This window comes from Pleurodeles waltl, chromosome 9 (genome assembly GCF_031143425.1).
Source record: "Pleurodeles waltl isolate 20211129_DDA chromosome 9, aPleWal1.hap1.20221129, whole genome shotgun sequence".
NCBI classification, from domain to species: domain Eukaryota; kingdom Metazoa; phylum Chordata; class Amphibia; order Caudata; family Salamandridae; genus Pleurodeles; species Pleurodeles waltl.
The window spans coordinates 896,856,060-896,881,125 of record NC_090448.1 but is presented as its reverse complement, the minus strand read 5'-3'; positions in this window follow the sequence as shown (position 1 = coordinate 896,881,125).

Below are 25,066 nucleotides of genomic sequence, written 5' to 3'. Positions count from 1 at the left end.
CAATCAGTGTTCCTTTGCAAAAGGCTTGCATGTGTTCCTTCTTCTTTTTCATGCCTCCTTGCTCATTGTTTATTTTTATTTTTTACCATGTGGCCAGTAGCTATTTTGTCCACCCAGCCAGTGTCCCTTTGCCACAGGCTTCCAAGTGTTCTTTCTTTGTTCCCCATGCCTCCGTGCTCCTTGTTGTTGTTGTTTGATCATGTGGCTTGCAGACATTTTGTGCATCCAGTCAGTGTCCCTCTGCCATAGGCTTGTATGTGTTCTTGGTTTGTCATGCCTCCTTGCTCCTTGTTGCTTGACTAAGTGGCTGGCAGCTATTTTAATATTTTCAGTTTTTATTTTAGTTTTGTATTTTGTTTTTTATTTTTATTTTTTATTTTTTTAAACTTATGTCTTTTAATTTGAATTTGAATTTTAGTATTTTTAATTTTTAATTTTAATTTTATTTAAATCTTCTTTTTGCCTTGATCCATCCTTCTACATCCATTCTTCCAACCATCTACCACAGATGGACAGCCCCAGTACAGCAGTCAGCTTCCTTATGTGTGTGATAATTCCTCCTGGGCATCCTGTTGTGGAGCACTGAGTACAAATCAGCACCATAATTCATTTTTTAATGATTATTACATTTCCCCCAGACCACCTTGCCACCATAGTGTTTTTAAGGGATTGTTCCATTTACCCATGCACCTCCCTCTGACTTCCCAATGTGTCCCCTTTAAAACAGATAGAGATAAAACAAAGAGCTATATCTGCATGTTGTGCTGCCTGATTTGAAATGAAACTTTATGGTGTGGTTTGAATTTAAAATGTATGATTAAATTGGTATTTATTACATAATTAACCAACCACACTAAGACTGCATTTTTCTGTACTATTTCAATCTGCAACAATGCCATATTTCACTAACTACATGTTTTTCTTGCTTGGTTGCTTTTAGGTGCCCAAGAGAGGGGACCTCATATCACCCACAGTACTGCCAAAGAGAAGGACTTATAGTTATTTCGGTCCTCCAGACTGTTCGTCTTGAGCATCTTAGTGCCACTGCCAACTTTCAGCTTAAGATGGCCCCAAATAAATTTGCTCTCAAGATAGTGGCCAGTGAGAAGAAGCAGCTTTCCACCAATGGCTGCCAAGCGCAACCTTTTTTGGAAGATGTGTGCCTGCCACACCGGCCTCCGGGTAAGAACCTAGGAGCAGCACTTCTGCATCAAGAGCACCACCGCAACCTAAGCGCAAGACCATGTCTGTCAGTGAGGCAGTCACTGCAATCATGGCGACGCAGATGAGCAGTGATGTTGAATTGGATTTTTCCCTTTTGCAAGGTAGTACACAATCGTATCAGGAAACAGAGGAAAGTGGACAGCAGCCCCAACCACAATTAGTAAATCTACATGAAGTTGGAGCAGAACAGGAGGTTGAGCTTCCTGGCGAGCAAGAACCTCCTCTTTTAGAATCAATGGCTCCCAGATCTCTAGCAAGAAAAATAAAGGGTATTACTCAACAATCTTCTCCAAGCACCACTTCTGATGACGATGATAGGGACATGGAGTGGCCCCTGGCAAAGTCCAGGAGATGACAGGAGAGGCAAGGGAATCATGGAAGGGGATGATAATGAGGAGGATGATGGCAACAAGCCAGTCATTGTGGAAGCTGGCACAGAGGAGTCTGACGTTACTATCCAACCTGCTCCGAGGAATGTGGCACAGGCAGCACCGCCAGCTCCAATATTTGTAAGGCCCCAGCAGAGACCTGCATCAACACATACCTCAGTAGATGTTTGCACTGCAGCGAGGCAATCAACACATCCACCTATCTCCAGCCTCATGTCTTGGTTGAGAGCCTAAGCTATCACTTGACTTATAATGCAAGGCTGCAAAATGAAATTATCGCATCCAAAGAGTACATCTGTGTCATCCTACTTGATCCACACTGCAAAAAAATCTTTCCTCTTTCATTCCTGTTTCTGAAGGTGATGTTTCAAAATTCAAGAGGTGGCTTAGTGAGCAAGCCAGAGAACTGGAAGAAGAATGGCTGGAACTTAGACTCCATCGCCAAAGTTCTGGGGTGCTGCCCTCTTCTTCCAGAGAGAACAGTCATGTCTCACTGCAGCTAACACAGGCTGGCAATAAAATATCTATCTTGTCCTGTAGCCAGTCTGTCTGCTGAACGAGTGTGCATTATAGATGCTGCAGTAGATTCAGTGAGAAAAAACAGTCTCTTGCCTCAAAACGTGGTGAGAGTAACCATGATTAACATGAACAAGCATTTGTCACCACCTGATTACACTGTTCCTGAAACACCATAGGAAGAGGAAGAAGATGACTGGTTAGAATCAAGTGTATTTGCTGACCAACTTCTGGGTGAACCACCTGAGTTTGAGGACGAACTCCACTTCCCTGACTACGTATGCCAGTGCCAACCTAGAACTTTTCAATGATTTCTCATTGAACTTCTTTCTTTCTTTCTTTCCTTCTTTCTTTCTTTCTTTCTTTCTTTCTTTCTTTCTTTCTTTCTTTCTTTCTTTCTTCCTGCCTTCCTGCCTTTCTATATTTATTTTTTAAAAAGCTAGTGGAACATTAAGTTTGTGTCGATTTATGTTTCCCCACTATTTTTTTAGCCACATATTATTATATGCCTGATTGGAGTTGGACCCGTGTGCAGTGAAGAAGCCTTCATATTCACTTCAGGACATTGGAGCCTAAGCCTGCCTCCCTCACATGCCATTGTCTATCCTTCTTTTTTACATCGCCTAGCAGGACTTCTCCAGGACATAAAGGGCTGCTAGTGCCAATGCCAAATTCCAATGTGTTGCTACTTGCTACCAGTCGAGGAGATTCTATTTTGTTCAACCACATGCTTTGATTGGATGCGGTAACTACTAACTATTGCACCAATAACTGGTGATATGTGGAGTGACTGTGAGTAATGCTTGTTGATGTATGTGGTGGCTGACAGTGAGGGAGGGAATTCAACAAATTTGTAAACTTGATTCTGATCATTTGCAATGTTTGGGGGCTGATGGGTGATATTTTTTTCCTGAATGTGATTGGTCTTTTAAACGTAGTGAAATTTACGTTCAGGGTCTACTCCTTTTTTCTGGTTCCTCAGACCGGTTACTTCAGTTACAAAACACAAATCGACAGAAAATACTCCAGTTCTATTTCTCTATTTGTTCCTCAACAGCAGTGCACTTGACTACACAGGTCTATCTCGCTCGGTCTGGGACTGGGACAAAGCTCCTCTGAATCCATAAGAGAAGGAGGATGGAAGGACTCAGGGTGAGACTACCTCAACAGCTAGAGGGAGAACGTTATCGACTTCAAAGAGAAACCATGATGATGGTGAAGACTCTGAGGCCTAGTACTCACTCAGCTCTGTGGAAAGGAGAGAGGTGTGTTGATTTGGGAAATGCGGCTGAGTGTATGTTTGCTGCATTGCTGACTCAAATGTATAACTCCTCTTTATGTTCTTGCTCTGCCTCTGAGTCTTCTTGGAACACTCCTGACTCCTCATGAAGCTTACCTTGCTTCACTTTGTCCTTCTCCTTTTCTTTATAATACAGCTACTGTTTTTTCAATACACAAGCCTTTTCCTATTTCTTTTCTGCACAAACAAAACTTGGTAAACACTCAAGACTCCTTCTTACCTACTGGACAGGTTCCGCCAGGCACCCAAGAGTAACAGCCGTTGCAAGAACAATGGAGAATCACCGCCTAATTTGGCAATACAGTACCACTTTTCTTTTAAAAATCATTATTTTTAGAAGTGGGTGGGCTAACTTAAATCCTCCATAATTTGTATTTTTCAAACATAACATTTAAAGATATACTATCTTGGGTCTCTCTGGGACAGAAGGGCTGTTTGCAGTGCATGTAACTGAACAGTGTCATACTTATCGTTTAATTTTTGTCCTTCCACAGCAGATTGATGATGGTGTGCTGCTCAGTGCCCAATGAATATTTGCATGGTTTCTTTTGTGTAGTGCTTGTCTTTGTCACACCTTTCCCCAAATCCCTTTTCCCATCCATTCATCGAGCCCCTAAACCTCTTACCCCGGGCTGTGTGAGTTATTGAGGTTTGACTTAATTTTGCACTACGAATGACTCACACGCTTGCTGGGGCGGATGTGGTAAAAGTGACACCAACTCACGGCATGACCTTCTACTACCTGAGCAATATTCCACACCAGCCTCATCAACATCATCATTGAAGCCTGTTGTGTTGTGTGCTTCTTAAATGTTTAACCTTGCCCAACCACTCTTGACTCTGAGCCGATTTCTCCTGCCTCTATGATTTAATTTCCTAAGTTTAGTTTTTAAATACTAGCTCCCCACCATTGCTCAGAAGATGGTAATATTGCTAGTTTTTATTATTTTATCAGGTCTTCTTTGTTGAGTGTAAAATACTGTCATTCTGGTAGACTGGTCTTACTCTTCTTTAAGTTATGATATCATATGACCCACTAACTCTCTGCTTTCTTTCAATCTAGGTGACAGTGATGGATAACCCTTTGATTATTCCTGCAGTTGGACTTTGCCTAGTTGGAAATGGCACCTTCATTCTTCCCTGGTAGTGTGCTAGCCTGCTACTACTACTATCTAACACCCCCTAAATGCCACCTTCAGCAAAACCCTGCAGTAAGAAGACTCCCTTGCTTCATCTATTCAGGTAAGAGAAGAACTATGGTATGAAGCTAACTTGTTTAGTTAGTAATTAACTCCTACTGAAGAAGATGTATGTGTGTAACTAGGTTTTTGTAGGCAAAATAGACAATGACAATCATGCCGTAGTGGTCAATATAGTCGTAGAGGGCATGTAGTGCAAGGGTATAAGTAAATGGCATACACCTTTTTAACAGATTCAGAAAACAGGCTATACTAAAAGACAACAGTGCAAACTAAAAAAACAAAATCAATATTTCAGGCATACATCAAGTAAAAAAATGTATCCCCTTCTTATTTTTAACAAACACAAAAACACACCTTTTCCACCCTGAACAGGCCCACCCCTATCCCCAAACAAATAGCTTGTCCCTGAAACATCCAACTACAGTCCAAAGTAAAGCCCAGTCCCAACTCTCCACCCACAACAAGTCCCTCCCACCAAAAGAAAAAAAAATGGGCTTAAAAGAGGGCATTGTCCATACAGGCCTGGATCTGGTCCAGGCTCTTCTTCATGCTCCCTAACCGTCTTTCAATGTGGTTGAGCCACTGCAGGGCACAAACCTGAAATATCCGGTCTGAGCGGGAGGGGGGCAGCAGTGGCAGTCAGGGAGCCTGACAGCTGGTGGCAGTGCCAGCAATGTACTGGCCAGGAGGCTGGTGCTGGAGTGCTGCTGAGCTGGGTCCTGGGTCAGGGGTAGCTATTTCATCTTCTTCCTCCTCCATAACCACCAGCCGCCAGTATTCTGCCTGGATGTTCTCCAGTCCCTTCCGCCACAGATGGGCTGCTATCTCCTACCTAGTTGGTGGCCGTCCAGCAGGAGTACCTATATCAAGAAAAACAAAAATAAAAAAGACAAATTGTAAACAATGGTCTGAACAAACACTTCTTCAAAAGTAGGTAGTGGGTGGCAGAGTAGAACTACACTGCTGGTGCCCTACGGATTCAAATTTGATGTCATTATGATTAGGAGATTCACAGGGCCAATTTATGTTGATTACCCTCCCATAAAAAGCACTGACTGTCTGGTAGAAAAGAGTTGAGGCAGAATAACACCAGATTTTAAAAAATAGTGATTTCATTTTCTATAAAGGCTTTTCTAGTAACTAAACAAACACTTCTCGTGAAAAACTAAAAGTGAATTACCTCTTATTTAAGAGTAAGGCATTATGCACCATTGAGTACAAGTTGTTGTGCCAAATTCATGGAGGTATGCTAGCCAGCAATTCCAGTACCTTGCTACTGTCTGCAGCTAGAGCAACTGTAGTTGACAATTATCTATCTTTAATCCCAATGACCCTGCTCTGCCCCAAATGCCTTTCACTTAGTTTCTGCCCTAACTCTAAAGAGACCGATGAATAAATAAGATAAGTCACACATGTCATGTATAAAATGTGGATATATTATTTATCCTATCTGACGTAAGTAGACAGTCTGGAAAATGATACACTGCACTACAGGGAAAGGAACAGGCTATAGAGATTGTATTTGGAACATTCGTCACAGACATTCCCTTACCCCAAACTTGAAATCAAATCGGGCCCTTACTACTCCCACTTTACTCACTGGCTTCGCCCACCACCACAAATTCTTTCCAACAAATTCATTTGTTGGAGAGTGAGTAAAGAAAACTTGACATACTCTTCTTCAGAGTAAGGCAGAGGGGTTAGTTAGGTAGGTGGAACTTTTTCTATTGAATAGATGGTTGTCAATGATTAGCGATTCATCATGTGCCTACGCTTTGGCTCACTTAGTCACTTTGTAGATGAAAGTCTAAAGGGAAAAATCTAAACAGTCGTAAAGTAAATTTTTTATGGGAAGCCATGAAATATAATTTGGATATACTTCACATAGCCATACAAATGTGGCAAATGCCAAGAATGGGTTTTTCAATTTGTTTGAGGTGACAGAGCAGCCAAAGGGAAAATAACCCACCTTATGTGTTTGGTTTGCAATGCATTGAAAACTTTGTAAATGCCGCATTAACTGAAGCAGATGCACGTTGCACAGCCAGCACTGCAGCCATGAATTGAACCATACTGCACTTCTTCGGTCATGGGTGGCGAAATGCCAAGGGCAAGGAGGGGGTTGATAATGGGTGGAATACATATCTGCCTTGTTTAACAAATACAGTGAGTGAAGGGATTAGAACACAAATTAAAATACCCTGCACTTTGAACCATAGCTTTGAAGCGAAGTAGCGAGCAGCATGCCCCTCTTTTGAAACGCTCCCTTATGTATTCATCCAAGCAATTATTCAATAATCCTTTCATTCGTCCAACTATATTATTCAACCAGAGCCACCATGATTTATGCTTTACTTTCTCTCATCCAGTCTTTCACCAAAACTCACAATCCATTATCCATCCATTAAGTATCCACTATCCACTCTTTCTTTCAATCATCATTTCACCTATTCATCCATTTACCCAATACTCACCCATGTATCATTTCATCCACCCACGCATATTTTCTTTTTGCTCATTTCACCTGTCACTTCTTTTAACCCTCCGTTCTTTCTTGTTTCCATCAAGCCATCATGTTTAGCATACTTTTGTTGAGTTTCAGATAGAAGGGGCCATAATTAACCTAGCCACCACTGTAGCTGTAACGCAGGGGTTCACAATCACACCGCCGCCCTTGTAGCTAGTGAGAAATAGCAATTGTCAATAAACAAGCAGTGTGACTTACCACCACCCATCCCTGCGGCCGCTTCTCCCCTTGCTCCATCTTGTCGCGCAGCAGAACTTGAGTTGGCTCCCCTGGGGGTTGGTGTGGCTAGGAAAAAAACATTATACAGATTTTAGATGCGAGGGACACCTTCCCTTAATTTTTTTTATGAAAGAAATGCAACCTCAATACATCATTACAGTTTGGCTAGCACTGCATTATCTTCTATCAAAAATATCACTCTGGGCATTTTGTTGGTCACAATGCTAGAAAAGTCAGGCAGTCAAGCTAACCAAAAACTTTGTGTAAATGAGAGCATAGGTATAGTCTATGATGATGATGACGCAGAATCATTGAAGCGCAATGTAAGGGTGGAATAAAAATGGTTAATTAAAGAGTGAAAGAATATAATGCAGGGATAACAAGAATTAAACAAAAATTGGATACGGGAAATGGAAAAATAGGAGACAGTATAAAATAAGTAAACACAGCAAAATTAAAAGTAGTATAATGGGGGCAGAGGTAACAGTTAAGGAAATAATAATAATATTTAATAATAGGACTTACTGGAATGAGCAGAGCCGGCAGCATTGGCGCTGGTGGTCGGTGCTTCCCCAGCTCCTACCGGACCCACCTTTGTGATGCCCCTCTTTTTGCCCTTGGTTGCGGGTGTAAGAAATAAAGAAGATACAAAATATAGATTAGAGGTACAGTTAATCTCCACAAAATTATGATAACAGGCAAATCCAGTAACATTGTATTTATCTAACTCAGATCGCTTATGGCACTAGTATGATCGACTATTGTTGAGTAGGCTATACTCCTAAAATCCCTACTCCAAATTTACTTTAACAAAATCTATATTTGGAACTAATGCATTGCAATGAATAATCTTTGATTCTATTCTCATTTCCCAACCCCTTGGATGGACTAACTCAGTCTCCCTTTTTAGAAATGCATAGATGCATACTAGTACTACATATCACTGTGAAATTGCTTGGGACTGTATGAGCTAGATAAAAAAGTCACAGTGACTGCTAACTCTCTGATGTCACTAATTCACTATGGTGGCCGGAGGACTGAGGAGTATGCACTGCAATGGCTTCTTAAATAAACAGTCAAAACGAGTGCTGATGAGTTTGATTAGGTAGTTCCAAGCACCTGCGTAGCTCAAACTGGATCACATAATAATATTCATAACGTTAAACTAAATGTAATTTACCTCTGAGTGTGAGCAGTATGCTATTTGAAAAAAAGTTAGAATTGTAGAACACAAACACAAGAAATATTATAATTAATACTCATGAGCCCCAGAATCTCAATGCCTAGCAGGTCGAGCAGGTCCTGCTTGCGGGCAATGACATCCGTCCTGTGGTGTATCAGTTGCTGGGTGGTGCGCTGGACCTGGGTGGTGCATCGGACACACCGGCACACCGTAGCCAAAACGCAGCTGATGCTCCTGTAGGGGGAAACCTTTATCAGGCCTGCTGCCTGCTGCCAGCATGGAGGGGAGGCAGCACTGTACTTAAAAAAACTGTGTTCCCACCTCCTCCTCCTCATTAAAGATGGGTTGAGGCTGCACACTAATACAATAAATAACAAGAATTTGCAATGCAATGGGTCTCGCATTTACTCGAGTTAAAGCTATTAGCGTTGTAAACTCATAAGTGTGGCTCAATGGTTAGAGCGGCAAACCCTGATGCAGAAATCTGGCCCGGGATCAGGGTTCAATTCCCGCCTTGGTGGGTCTTGGGCTCAATTTCCTCTGACCTGATAATTCTCGCATCGGTGCATAATCTAATTCATGGGTCCCACTCTGTAACTCTGGGCAATAGCTTGCTTAATCTCCACAACGGCCCCAACAGCGCTGGGAAGCCTGGCTTCACCTTGGAGGTTGCCCATGAGTAGGCACCTCACAGGGAAAAGCCAGGAGGGGTTCCACAGCGGTATGCGTACAGTGCCTTGAGATCCTAACGGGTGAGTAGTGTGCTATACAAGTAATAAGTTTACAGTTTTTATAACCAGACTTTTCTTGCCACATAAACTTGAAAAGTAAAACAGTTTCACATCAGTGAGGCAGCGGCTGCCATGAGTGCAAAGCAAGCACACAAAAGGAAATAGAAGTTAGCTTGCAGTGAAATGTATCAGCAAAAGTGCAATTATCCATGCTTCTGGATAAAGTGCAATTATCCATGTAACAGGGTCGATGCCATGCAAAGCGCTCTACTACTGCCCAGCGAGATAGCGCTGCCTACGAAATGAAGAGGAAAAAAATGCAGAAACCATACTGAAAACATGGAGCCTCGTAAGTTTTCAGTAGTTGGTTGGTGCGCTTGAGGAGTTCTAAACACCGGAAAAGGCATGACGTATGCATGCATTTCACTAATTAAATCAAGCTAATCTTAAAAGGCAAGCCCACAAACCAACCAGACTGATGGGCTTGACATGGGCGGGTTTAAAAGCCCACAGAGAGGTTACACCAGGAACACAGCACTCTGCACTCGACCCTAATAATGAGGCGTAGATTAATTAGAAGGGTGGAAGATTGAAAAGAATAATGAGGGATGATAAAACAGGCCCATAACCATAAAGACAATGGAAAACAAGATGAACACGCCCATGTGAACTAAGTGGTGTCATTTGTACACGATTTTGAATGTGAGAACGTACTTCACATTGCTCTTGACATAAAACGCAATGCGAACGGATGCAACAGGGAACTCCACCTACCCGTGGCACTCTGCATAATGCAGTGGAGTTTTTTTGCTACTTCGTGGAGTTTTGCGTAGCGTGACTCTGCATACTCTGCACACCTCTTTTTAGAATTACCATTGTGGGGTGCTCATATGCTGGCCACACCCCTGGGTGGGCGCACAGGCTTTGAACAAGGGAAGGAAGGTTTCTCTGTCTTGTATTTAGTGAGTAATGGGTAATGTGGGATCGCTTGCAGTGGGGCACAGGAACTGCTGCAAAAGTCAGTAGGGTTACCCTCTGGAACTTTTACACTATTCATTGTGAGTCAACCTAATGCACAAGCTAGTGCCAGGCATAAATGTGGAACCCAAGGACACCATCTGCTCAACATTACTAGACCTGTGAAAGATTAGAAGAATAAATGAACCTGCAGTTTGATACCTGTGTAGAAACCTAAAGGACTGGCTCTGCCCCCACTTGTACCTAGCATAAAGAAATATACTGCACGTCTCAGTTAGTTGATCTCCTGTGGGATGTATAACATTACAATGAATGTCATTATCACACATGCCTTTACCACACATCTTTAAAACGCAGTGCCTTTGCCACCCATTGCCTTTCCACACAAGTCTTTATCACGCATATGCCTTAAACATGCATGCATTTACAAAACAATATTAAGTAAAAACACACTTACCACCCAATACCCTTACCCACTCATGAACCCTAAAAATACCTTTACCACCCAATACCCTCACCCACTCCTAAACTCAAACATACTGTTACCACACAAGTATCTATACCCACTCTAACCCCTAAAGAACTCTAACTACCCAAATACTCTCACCCACCCTAAACCTTAAAAATACTCATACCACCAAAATACTCTTACCCACACTAAACCCTAAAAACACCCCTACCACCCAAATAACTTTACCCACCCTAAACCATAAAAACATCCTTAACCAACCAATGCCATCACTCAGTCCTGAACCCTAAAAATATCCTTCCTAATCCCTAAAAAACAATACCACTCAAATACCCTTACTCACTCCTAAACTCTAAAACACCCTTACCACAGAAAATCCCCACACCCATCCTAATCCCTAAAAATCCCCTTACCACTCAAATACCCTTACCCACCCCTAAACTGTAAAACACCCTTACCACCCAAACACCCCTAAAAATCCATAATCCTAAAAAACCCTTAGCAACCAAAAACCTTTACCCACCCATAAACCATAAAAATATCCTTCCCCCAATATACATTTTGCCTACTGGCAATAGATAGTAGGTAGTTATAGTTGAGACTAACTTTTCCCATAGATGAAACATTGTTTTTTTACTAATAACTTTGTGGCTGTTAGATAAATCTTTATGAAATTTTTAAAACTGGTTTGCCACTCACTTTAGGTGATGTGTGGAACGGTTTGGTGTGATTCATCACGTGGGAGCTGAGTAAAAGGATTTGTTCAAAACACTATCCCCGTGTAAGGTCTATGGGGCTTTTGCAATTTTTAGACACAACTACATCCCGCACCGCTGAACGGAATAACACCAAATTCAGCAGAAACATAGATTTTGGTCCAGCAAGAGCCTGTTTTTTGTAATTTAATGTAAATCTGTTGAGTAGTTTCAAAGTCATTAAGGGAAAAAAATAGAGATATCTAGGGTGCGGTTTCATGGGTACCCATGGGTACCTGTGGATCTGAACTCAAAAGCAAGACCCTGAGTGGCTGGCTGCATCCTGAAACGAAATTTGCACCCACTAATTTGTTTCTTGGCTGGGCCCGAGGAGAAACTATGAATAAAAAATCATGTAAGGGGTCAGGTTAGAAATATCCTGCCCCCCTAGGAAACATGGAGGGGTCACCGGGGAACCCCCTCATGGGCAAAAAATTGCCCAAACAATTTTTTGGGGGTGATCCATGGATCTGCAGATCTACTGCTGCGCTCTGCCCGATCCTCAGTGTAAAATTGTAAAAGATCCACAGGATTTGTAGGCTAAGGGGGAAAAAAACATGCACCGCTCACATAGAAAATTCCCTTTGACTGTGCGCTGCGGTCATTGTATAATGATAAATATATAGGGGCATATTTACAAGCCCCTTGTGCCTCCTTGCGCCACCTTAATGTAATTTTTTTTATTCTAATGTGGCGTTAAGGAGGGAGTTTTGTTGCGCCATATTTACAAAGTGGCACAATGCAAGCTTTGCGCCACTTTGTAACCCCTTCTGCCACACTTAAGCATGTGCCAGGCATATTGTATGCAAGGAGGGTGTTTCCTCGTTAGGAGGCCCAGCAAAGTGGCACAATGTAATTTACTAGATTTCACTGCGCCAATTTTAGCTAAATTTTTAATGCCTGCCTTAGGCAGGCGTTAAAGTGACACTCCCATTGTATTCAATGGGCCTCCCTTGACTTTAGTGGATTAGTGCAATATTTTTTGGCACTAATCAACCAAAGCGCCACAATAGCGCCAACAGTTTTTATGCTATTGGCCTAATGTACGCCATGGGGCACCTTATTGTAAATATGATGCACACATAGTTTTGTTAGGCGGGGCACAATGGGGCACAAGAAAAGTGCTGCATCATCTATGATGTAGCACTTTCTTGTAAATATGCCTCATAGTACTTTATGTTAAAAAAATAACAATTTAATGAAAAAATCAAAGGCTACAGGGATGTTATAGCTAGGGTCACATTTTACACACACAAAACCATGGATTTTTTCAGCAGTTATAGTTATACTTACAGTTATACTTATCAGGAAAAACTATAACTTGTCCAATTAAGTGACTTTAGGCCACGAGTTATAGTTTCTTAACATAAGTAAATACAAATGTTGGTGCCACACGGACACCCCCTGGACCCCGAGCACCACAACATCCCTGGGGCTACCTAATGAAAAGATTGTTCACGGGGCCACACGGACCCCCCCTCAGGCCCCAAGAACCATCACATCTCCGAAGCTACCTAAAAAAAACTGTTGGGGGCCATGCAGACCCCAACCAGGCAACTGGAGCACCACCTCCCCAGGGCAAAAATTCTAAATAGTTAGAGGGCCGCACAGACCGCAGGGACCACCACCTCCCTGGGGCCACCTACAAAAAATGTTTCACTGAAAAAAAAAAACGTTACAGGGACATTATGCTTAGGATCAGATTTTAAATATACCAAACCATAGAAATTCAGCTGTTGTACTTAGAGTTATTTCAAGTAACTATAGCTTGTCCCCTAAAGTAACTATAACTTGCACCCCCGCCATTCACAGTTTTTCCTCTAAAATAGTTACTGCAAATATTACATTGATATTATCAATGATGTTATCAAAAATGTCATGAGTGCTGTAAAATGTGGGGTAATTAGCAGAGCATGGTGAGGATGTCAGTTATATATATATCCTAGGGCATGAGTTACATTTACTTGAAACAACTCTAACTTCTGCATTTGAATGGTTTTGCATATTTAAAATGTGAGCCTAACTATAACATCCTTGAAATCTTTTGTTTTCTATGTGAATTTCTAAGTTTTTTAAATTGTATTTCCTAACTATAATGTTCCAGTAACCTTTGCTTTTTTCAGTGAATTTCCATGGCGTTTTTAACATAAAGTAATTTTAATTACTATACATTTATCCAACCACTGACTCACAAAGCCTTCAGCCATATGAGGCAGAAGTTGGCTGTAGGGCCTGCCCTGAGGTCAACCCCCTAGAACCACCCAACCCTGCGCCACACATGACCTTTGGTCGTGTGTGAAAGGGGTTGGCAGCAGGGCCTGGCCTCTTGCCACCAAGAACACCATCTCCCCAGAGCTACCTAATACAAAATGGTGGGGCCCAACGGACCCCTGGGACAGGATCACCACATCCCTAGGGTACCTAATAAAAATTGTTGGGGGCACACAGACTCCCCCAAGCCCCAGGGACTCTCGCATTTCTGGGTCTACCATAAAAAAAAATTGTTGGTGGGGCCACATGGACCCCAAATGGGCCCCTGGGACATCACCTCCCGGGAGCATTAAATTAAAAATTAACCCTCACCAGGGTTACATTTAATAAGTATATGGGGGGCTTTATGAACCCCAAAGGGCCCTGGTGACTACCATCTTCCCGGTGCTACATTTAATAAATATATGGGGGGCCTGCAGACCCCCCGGGCCACAGGGATTACCAACTCCCCCATGGGCAATAAATTAAAAATACTTAGGGAGGCCTCGCAGTCCCCCTCCCTAGGTAAATTTTGGTTCTTGGGCCACTTCCTCATGGGTGCCCCCGACCTACACAGGTCACCCATTTTCCTTGATAGGAACCTGGGGGGGGAGCCTAAAAGCCCCTGCGGTCCCAGCAGGCTATTCTCCTCCTGCATGAGCCAGCATTGCTTCCGCATGCAGGGAGCTGCTCAAAATCCAGCTCTCTGCATGCTGGAGCAATCTTTTTATCTCTTTCCCTGCTCGCATGACAGCTTTTTTCATCAAACATTTTAATGCAAATATTACATTGATATTAACAATTATGTTCTCAAGGATGTGAGGAGTGCTGTAATTTCTGGGGTAATTAGCAGTGCATGGCGAGGGCATGAGTTATAGTTACCTTAGGGCACAAGTTATAGTTACTTGAGATAACTCTAACTATAACAGTTGAATTTCTATGGTTTTGCAGGGTTAAACTGTGAGCCTAACTATAACATCCCTGTAACCTTTGGGTTTTTAAGTGAATTTCTGTGTTTCTCCATTATATTTCTTAATTACAAAATCCTGGAACCTTTGGTTTGTTCAGGGCCTCATTACAACTTTGGGGGCCTTTGCGGAACACCGCTGCGATGGTGGCTGCCAAAAGACCGTCATGTTGGCGGTCGTCCAACCACTGTAATAAGAGTCACACACTGGAGACCACCACTAAACAGCCACAAATCTAACTTCACCAGGACAAAGGTGGGTGGGAAAGAGGTGGTTCCAACACCAGCACCGCCAGCCCAAACAACTCACCGCCCACCAAATTATGACCCACAAATCACCACAGGGGTTCTACCATGGCGGATAACAATTGGTGGTGCAAACCGTCACGCACAAGAACTCACTTCAGACAGAACACAACACAAGATTGGCCAGTTTGAAAACCTCACATCTGACACACATACACACAGCAGACACACCTACTCACTGCACTATATAACACATCCCCACACAACCCACAATCCTTTGCAACTCAAACTACAATCGCATACACCGAAAGCAGTCAAAAACTGACAGACACCACCATTGCACTTTAGGCACACAATCACATCTCATTCAGCACACACCATACAACTGCACGAACAACACAATACACACAAATACCACAACCGACCATCACATACAACTAAATACTCCCACCCATCCAAGCACCCTACATTGCACCCTTGCACACAAAACACGCACCCGTACCCACAACACAATCACCACCATGTCCCCATGTCCCGACAAAAGCACGCATGCTTCACAGTCTATGAGTTGAGGGTCATGGTCGATTAAATTGTCAGGGTAGAGCCACAACTGTTTGGAGCATTGGTCCAGCAAATCTCCATTGCCAGGAAAATGGAGTTATGGCAGAGAATTATCACCAGAGTCAACTCAGTAGGCAACCATCCATACACAAAGGAGGAGATCAGGAAAGGTGGAATGACCTACCGGGGAAGGTGAGTTCCATTACATCATGCCATCAGATTGCTGTGCAGAAAACTGGTGGTGAGCCCCCACCTCCTCCCGTAGAGTTCACATCATGGGAGGAGTTGGTCTTGGACATCCTGCACCCAGAGGGCCTGACTGGACTACCCAGAGGACTGGACTCTGTTAAGTAACTACCACTCCTCTGGCTCACATTTGTTCTGTCCAGCATGCTTCCACACTACCCAAACACTCCCCAATTCACTCTATCTCCCACTACACCTCCCATCCAATCAACTAATGTCCCTCTCCTGCATGCCACACCACCACCCAGCCCCAGTACCCACACAGTTCCTGCCAAGTGCAGGAATAGCAGTGCCAAAATCAATCACTTCAACTCCCACAATGCACTAGCCCATCTACATCAAAACCTGCAATGTCCACTTCATAGCACTTCTCATGCGTGTATGACTATTGCACTAGCTACACCAAATGAATGCTTCAACTGAGGACCACTACTTGGCAATGACAGCAATGCAATGGCAGTGCACAATGGCAAACCAGGCCAAACACAGCTGCAGCACTGTACCAAACCTAATGGCCACTTATCCAGATCAACAACCCTGACATGGACAGAGCATGGGCTAGAAAGTAAGAAGATAAACCCAATGCACCAAATGCACAGAGAGGACAAGCTACCATGCATACGCACATACCCACCTCACACTTGGACACCATGCGGCAATGTTCAGCCATCCCCACTCACACCTAGCAAGCCTGATTTGCCATGAGCAAAAAGGGCACACCTGTCATGTGAACCATCACACAGGACTTGAAAAGTTACCTAGACTGATTGGTATCTACCTCAGTGGAGCATAGTACACATGTCACAATCCACTATCCACAAACAATGTTTGCAGTGCTGCATCTGTCATTGCCATTGCTGGGAATCATGTCAAGACACTGTGGCAGTCATTACAACACTGGCGGTAAAAGCCGCTTACCGCCGTGCAGAAGACCGCCAACACACCGCCACGGCATTCCACCACAGCTATTATGACCCACTTCTCGAAATTCGACAAAATTCAGACACTCACACAAGTCCGCCACACCAAAGGTTAGTGATAAACTGGCGAAAACAAAACCTCCACCGTCACGCCAACAGAAATACGCCCACACTATCACGACACACGAATCCACGCAGCGGTCTTTCAACTGCGGTATTCCATTGGCTGTACACACCGCCGCGCTCAAAATACACACACACATACAAAACACCGCCACATTGGACAATTCGAAATACACATACACACACCACTCCCACACACCCATTGCAATATAAAACACACACCCACATCACCCACAAACCCCTATGACCACAATTACAGAGAGAAGGCCAGAGAGAGATAACACCATCCACAAACTAGCAGCCACAGACACACAACACTATCACCCACACAACTTCCACGCACAAAACACCAAACACCACTACATATCACTACACTTATCACCACACACACCACCCCACACATCACCTAAACCACCCCATGGCACGGCAAAGAAACCCCAGGTTTTCGGAGGAGGAGCTCAGGGTCATGGTGGAGGTAATCGTCCGGGTAGAGCCACAGCTATTTGGAGCACAGGTGCAGCACACCTCAATTGCAAGGAAGATGGAGCTATGGCGAAGAATAGTCGACAGGGTCAACGCAGTGGGACAACACCCAAGAAATCGGGACGACATCAGGAAGAGGTGGAACGACCTACGGGGGAAGGTGCGTTCCATGGTCTCAAGACACCACCAGACGGTTCAGCGGACTGGCGGCGGACCCCCACCTCCTCACCCACAACTAACAACATGGGAGGAGCAGGTCTTAGCGATTCTGCATCCTGAGGGCCTCGCAGGAGTCGGTGGAGGAATGGACTCCGGTAAGTCAAACCTTTAACTACCATATCCCCCACCCTACCTGCATGCTATCACATACCCCCACCCTCGCCCCACCCCTATCACTCCAACTCCTCACAAATGTACCAATATCACAAACCACACATCCCAACACCAACCCCTGCATGCAACAACAACACATGGACACCCATCACTAAAGCATGCCCACTGCACATACCCATACACCCCCCTAAACCATCATCACACAAGCCCCCACACAGGAATGCCAACACTGGGGTACACGCTCACCCACCCATTGCACACCATGACACACACAGATGCAATAATCATGCTTTTCCACCCCTGCAGGACCACTACCCAATGTCACCAGACAGGAGGGTCCAGACATCTCCACCCCACCCACAGAAGAGGCCCACAGAGATGACAGCAGCTCTGTCCAACTGGATCTAGATGACCAGCCCGGACCATCGTGGGCCTCGGGACAGTCGGTTCCCCTCACACAGGCACAGGCCACCACAGACCTTCCCCCCTCTGGTAACACCAGCACAGCACCCACCCAGCGGGCCCATACCTCCGTTCCCAGGACACGTCAATCAGCTGTGTGTCCACCACTACAGGGAACCCAGGATAACCCACCACCCCAACAACAACAGGGACCTGGAGGCAGTGGTAGTGGGCACACGGTCTAGGGGACGGAGGCCCAGGAACACAGGGGAACTGGGAGGGCTGCTGTGCGACAGGGGGCGGACAGGCCAAGGGAACCCACTCTCCACGAGGCCCTCTCCTCCATCATGGGAGCATACCACCACTCCCAGGAGACGATGGCAAGGGTCCTGGCCAAGTTTCAGGAGACCCAGCGCATGCAGGAGGAACAGTATTTGGGGTTCAGGGAGGAACTCAGAACCATCAGCTCCACCCTGGGCACCATCGTAGGGGTGCTGAAGGAAATACACAACATCAGGAGGGACACTGTGGCACTACAAGGGGCCCCTGACACTAGCATGGACGATGAACTGCCCACCACCTCTGCCGGCGGTAGTGGACAGGAGGCACCGCCACAGGACCACCACACCAGCACCCCACCCCCTGCAGATGGAGAACCACCCCGCAAACGGTCCCTGAGATCCAGGAACAAGACAGAGCACTATGCCAAGACCCCGCCAAGAAATGAGACCACCCTAATTGTCAACCCACTGTCCCACTTAGTCACCCTGTCCATATTGAAACTGCCCCAGCTCCACTTCCTATGCCCATATGGGCAATGCACCCATGAGACAAATAGACTGGACTCTGCCATGGACACTCCTCCGCCATCACCCCTCACCATTTAACTTCCCCCACCAATATTTTGTATGTAAATAAACACACCTAAAGCACCAAAAGATCTGGAGTCTGTCTGTGATTTTGAAATAGTGTATTTGCAATTACAGTGACACATTTTTCTGGAAATAGTAATGTCAACATACCTATGTCACACAGCTCTAGTCCCTGAGGAATCTAAGCAGATGACACACGTTGGGACCCACACCTGTGAAACCGTAAGGGAAAGTGACAACTCAGTGACCATACACTGGGTGAAATCGACAGACAGGATAGAGGTAGAAGTGTAAAAGTACTTGTAGTAGGCAGGAATGTATTCTCACCTGTGTTTCACTGGAAATATTGCTGGATGACTGAGTCCCTGTTGTCAATGTCTTCTTCTTCTGTTTCCTCCTCATCACTGTCCACAGGCTCCACAGCTGCCACAACACCGCCATCTGGACCATCCTCCTGCAGAAAAGGCACCTGGCGTCGCAAAGCCAAGTTACGAAGCATACAGCAGGCCACGATGATCTGGCACACCTTCTTTGGTGAGTAGAATAGGGATCCACCTGTCATATGGAGACACCTTAACCTGGCCTTCAGGAGGCCGAAGGTCCGCTCGATCACCCTCCTAGTACGCCCATGGGCCTCATTGTAGCGTTCCTCTGCCCTGGTCCTGGGATTCCTCACTGGGGTCAGTAGCCATGACAGGTTGGGTAACCAGAGTCACCTAATAGCCACACACGGTGCCTCTGGAGTTGACCCATCACATAAGGAATGCTGCTATTCCGCAGGATGTAGGCGTCATGCACTGAGCCAGGGAACATGGCATTCACATGGGAGATGTACTGGTCGGCCAAACATACCATCTGTACATTCATGGAATGAGAACTCTTCCGGTTCCTGTACACCTGTTCACTCCTGTGGGGGGGGACCAAAGCCACATGGGTCCCATCAATGGCACCTATGATGTTGGGGATATGTCCAAGGGCATAGAAGTCACCTTTCACTGTAGGCAAGTCCTGCACCTGAGGGAAAACGATGTAGCTCTGCATGTGTTTCAGCAGGGCAGACAACACTCTGGACAATACGTTGGAAAACATAGGCTGGGACATCCCTGATGCCATGGCCACAGTTGTTTGAAAAGACCCACTTGCAAAGAATTGGAGCACTGATAGCACCTGCACTTGAGGGGGGATTCCTGTGGGATGGCGGATTGCTGACTTCAGGTTTGGCTCCAACTGGGTACAGAGTTCCTGGATTGTGGCACGGTCAAACCTGTAGGTGATTATCAGATTTCTTTCCTCCATTGTCGACAGGTCCACCAGCGGTCGGTACACCGGAGGATTCCGCCATCTCCTCACATGTCCCAGCGGACGGTGCCTATGAAGGACAACAGCGACCAGAGAGTCAAACAAGTTAGAGGTATGTACCCACAGTCTGCACAGAACACGATTCATACACAAAATCTGGCCTGTATGTGTGTTGAGAGTAGGCCTAGGTATGTTTGACGCAGTTGGTAATTAGGCCATGTGGGCCCCTGAAATGGCTGCTGCCTGACCTGTAAAGTGGGACAATGGGATGTGAGGTAACGGCGCTGGCGTTGTACACCGTCGCGGTAGGCGGTCAAAGACTGCGGCGCAATGCTGCATTGGTTAACATTGGACCCTATGGGTCCCAGGAGCCAATGACGATGTACGCCGGCGGGGATGGTACGCACCGCCGTGGACGTGACCGCCGCGGACGTGACCGCCATTTTCTAGCCGTTGAATCACTTGATACCTGATCTTCGACAGGAGAAGACCTACACTGCAAGTGCTGCTGTGACCTCGGTCTGGAAGAGACAATGGCTTGTGCGTCTGGGGAAAGGGCCCCTGCTTTCACATTGGAGGAGTTGGAGAAGCTCATCGACGGGGTCCTCCCCCAGTACAGGCTGCTCTACGGTCCTCCAGACCAACAGGTAAGTACACAGGGAGCATGCTGTATGGGCTATGCCTGTGTGGAGAGGGCTGGTTGTAAGAAGGAAGGGGGCAGAGTTCTGAGTGCATGAACGACGGTGGGTGCATGTGCCACATGGCAAGGGTAGGGATGGGGGCCACTCACTTTGACGGCGCAGTTGGTAATGACTTCTCTTCTTCCCCTGTACATTTCATGTAGGTCAGCGCCCACCAGAAGAAGGATATTTGGCGTGCCATTGCCAAGGACGTCCGGACCCTGGGGGTCCACCACGGATGGAGCACCTACTGCCGGAAGAGATGGGAGGACATTCGCCGCTGGAGCAAGAAGATGGCAGAGGCTCAGCTGGGGATGGCCTCTCAATGTGGGAGGGGTGCCCGTCGAACCATGACCCCCCTGATGTTCCAGATCCTGGCGGTGGCCTACCCGGAGTTGGATGGGCGCTTGAGGGCATCACAGCAGACACAAGGGGGTGAGTACACTCTCATTCAGCTGACTTTGTGGGCAGTGGAGGGGTCTGGGTGGGGGAGGAGGGCTCTGGGTTTCCCTAGGCCAGGGCGAGTTCTGTAGGCTAGGCCCCTTCATAAGGCATGGCCCTGTAGCCCCCCACCCCACCTCTGTAGAGTGCCAAGTACAGGTATTCATGCACCTTTGTCATCTATGTGTGCAGATGTCGCCCATAGCCTTGTAGGCCATTTCCCAGGAATTGCACTGTAGAGCCCAACAGCGTGACGTAGTGCAGGGGGCTGCTGTGTCTGTCTTGTCCGCCAACGGTAGCGGTAGCCATGCACTCAACCTGTCTTTCTTCTGTTCCCCCCCTTTTTTGCGGTCTCCCTGTTCTTGTGTCCTTTAGCATCATCAGGCAGAGGAGCAGTGGCACCGGAGTACGAGGGAGCTGCATCCCACATGGCCATGGAGGGCCACACTACGGACTCTGAATACACCAGTGGGACGGAGGGCGAGGGGAGCACCACGGCGGTGACAGGAGCTGAAACCAGTGACACAGACTCGTCCTCCGATGGGAGCTCCCTTGTGGTGGCGGCAACATCTGTGCCCCCCAATACTACAGGTACAGCTGCCACCGCCCCTACCAGCACCGCCTTCCCAGGAGCCCCTCAGCGTGTGCCCTGTGCCCGCTCACCCAGGAGTGTGGGCATCACCTTCGCCCCAGACACCTCACCCCCTGCCCCTGTCACCTTTGCTGCCCTCAGTGAGGAGGCCATTGACCTCCTGAGGTCCCTCACTGTTGGGCAGTCTACCATTTTGAATGCCATCCAGGGTGTAGAAAGGGAGTTGCAACAAACCAATGCATTCCGGGAGGGCATTCATTCTGGTCAGGCTGCCCTTCATCGAACCTTTCAAACTCTGGCCTCAGCACTGATGGCAGCCATTGTCCCTGTGTCTAGCCTCCCCCCTCCAACTTCCTCCACCCAGACCCAATCCCCTGTACCTCTGCCTATCCCAAGCACACCATCAGACCAGCCTGCAAACACCTCACCACACAAGGGAAGCTCAGGCAAACATAAGCACCACACATCACACAGGCACTCACGCAAGCATCACACACATACAGACACAACAACATCCACTGCCTCCACGGTGTCCCCCTCCTCCTTGTCTCCCTCCTCCCTCCCAGTCTCGTCTACACTCACACCTGCATGCACTACCACTACAGCCACTACGTCCCGCACCAGCACACCCACCAGCACACCCCGCTCACGTGCAGTCACCACCCCCACTACCATTCACACATACCCTGTGTCCTCTCCCATTGTGTCTGTGACGCCCCCTCCCAAGATACTCAAACACAGGCACACACCCACCCAAAATACATCCACCTCACAACAGCCTCCAGCGCATGCACCTGCACCCAAAGCCACAAAAGTTACACCTCCTACAACCACCACCTCTTCCTCCACTCCCAAACCCCCTCCAGCTACCCGTCCCAGTGTCTCCAAACAACTTTTCCTGTCCACTCTTAACCTATTTCCCAGCCCCCCCCTCCAACTCGTAGGACCCGTACTAGCACCTCAGCCACAAAATCACCGGTATCAGTGGTGCCTGTTGTCACAGGTATGTGGAATCCACCGGCCACCAGGCCAGCCAGTGTGTCACGGAGCCAGAGCACAGCCAGTCCCCCCCCTGTGAAGCACCAGAAGTTGGCCAGTGCCCAGCGGGAAAGGGGGAAGACTCCAGCCACCAAAGCCGCTCACAGGGGTCCCGGGGGGAGTGTGGACTCAGCTGTGACTCCTCCCAAGGTGGGGAAGGGGCAGAAGAAACCTGCAAAGTCTGGGAGGAGCAGAAGACCGCCATCATCCCCGCTGGCCAGGAGGCCACCGCCAGCCCCATCGTCGCTGCCAAGGAGGGCCCCGCCAGCCCCATCGTCGCTGGCCAGGAGGCCACCGCCAGCCCCATCGTCGCTGCCCAGGAGAGCCCTGCCAGCCCCATCGTCGCTGCCCAGGACACCACCGCCAGCCCCATTGTCGCTGTCCAGAGGACCCCGCCAGCCACAGCCCAGCTGCCCAGGAGGACCCCACCAGCCACAGCCCAGCTGCCCAGGAGAGCCCCGCCAGTCACAGCCCAGCTGCCCAGGAGAGCCCCGCCAGCCACAGCCCAGCTGCCCAGGAGGGCCCCCCAAGCCACAGTCCAGCTGCCCATGAGGGCCCCGCCAGCCACAGCCAAGCTGCCCAGGAGGGCCCCACCAGCCACAGCCCAGCTGCCCAGGAGGGCCCCGCCAGCCACAGCCCGGCTGGGCAATGAAGGACCGGCAAGTCAAGCACCGCTGAACAGGGCAACGACCGCCAATTCAAGCACTGCTGAACAGGGCAAGCACCGCTGAACAGGGCAAGGACTGTCAACTCAAGCACCGCTGAACAGGGCAAGGACCGCCAAGTCAAGCACCGCTGAACAGGGCAAGCACCGCTGAACAGAGAAAGGACCGCCAACTCAAGCACCGCTGAACAGGGCAAGGACCGCCAACTCAAGCACCGCTGAACAGGGCAAGGAACGCCAAGCCAAGCACCGCTGAACAGGGCAAGCACCGCTGAACAGGGCAAGGACCGCCAACTCAAGCACCGCTGAACAGGGCAAGGACCGCCAACTCAAGCACCGCTGAACAGGTCTAGGACCGCCAACTCAAGCACCGCTGAACAGGGCAAGGACCGCCAACTCAAGCACCACTGAACAGGGCAAGCACCGCTGAACAGGGCAAGGACCGCCAAGTCAAGCACCGCTGAACAGGGCCAGCACCGCCGAACAGGGCAAGGACCGCCAAATCAAGCACCGCTGAACAGGGTAAGCACCGCTGAACAGGGCAAGGACCGCCAAGTCAAGCACCGCTGAACAGGGCAAGCACCGCTGTACAGGGCAAGGACCGCCAACTCAAGCACCGCTGAACAGGGCAAGGACCGCCAACTCAAGCAACGCTAGCCCATGAGCGGCAGGGGCAGTGATGCAACTGGGACCGTCACCGGGTGAGTGATGCACTCTGGGCACCAGTCCCCCTCCAGAACCAGTGGAGACATGCATCCACTACCTCTGTCCTGCACAGGATGAAGCACTCTGGGCACCAGTCCCCCTCCAGAACCAGTGGGGACATGCATCCACTACCTCTGTCCTGCACAGGATGGAACACTCTGGGCACCAGTCCCCCTCCAGAGCCAGTGGAGACTGTTATCCACTTGAGAGACTGTGGCTTTGCACTCCCCAGGATGGTACAGTGGGCAAACCACCCACTGTAGGGACTTGAGAGACTGTGGCTTTGCACTCCCCAGGATGGTACAGTGGGCAAACCACCCACTGTAGGGACTTGAGAGACTGTGGCTTTGAACTCCCCAGGAAGGTGCAGTGGGCACACCACCCACTGTAGAGACTGTGGCTTTGCACTCCCCAGGGTGGTGCAGTGGGCAAACCACCCACTGTAGGGACTTGAGAGATTGTGGCTTTGCACTCCCCAGGATGGTGCAGTGGGCAAACCACCCACTGTAGGGACTTGCCAGACTGTGGCTTTGCACTCCCCAGGATGGTAGAGTGGGCAAACCACCCACTGTAGGGACTTGAGAGACTGTGGCTTTGCACTCCTCAGGATGGTAGAGTGGGCAAGCCACCCACTGTAGGGACTTGAGAGACTGTGGCTTTGCACTCCCCAGGATGGTAGAGTGGGCACACCACCCACTGTAGAGACTTGGGAGACTGTGGCTTTGCACTCCCCAGGATGGTACAGTGGGCA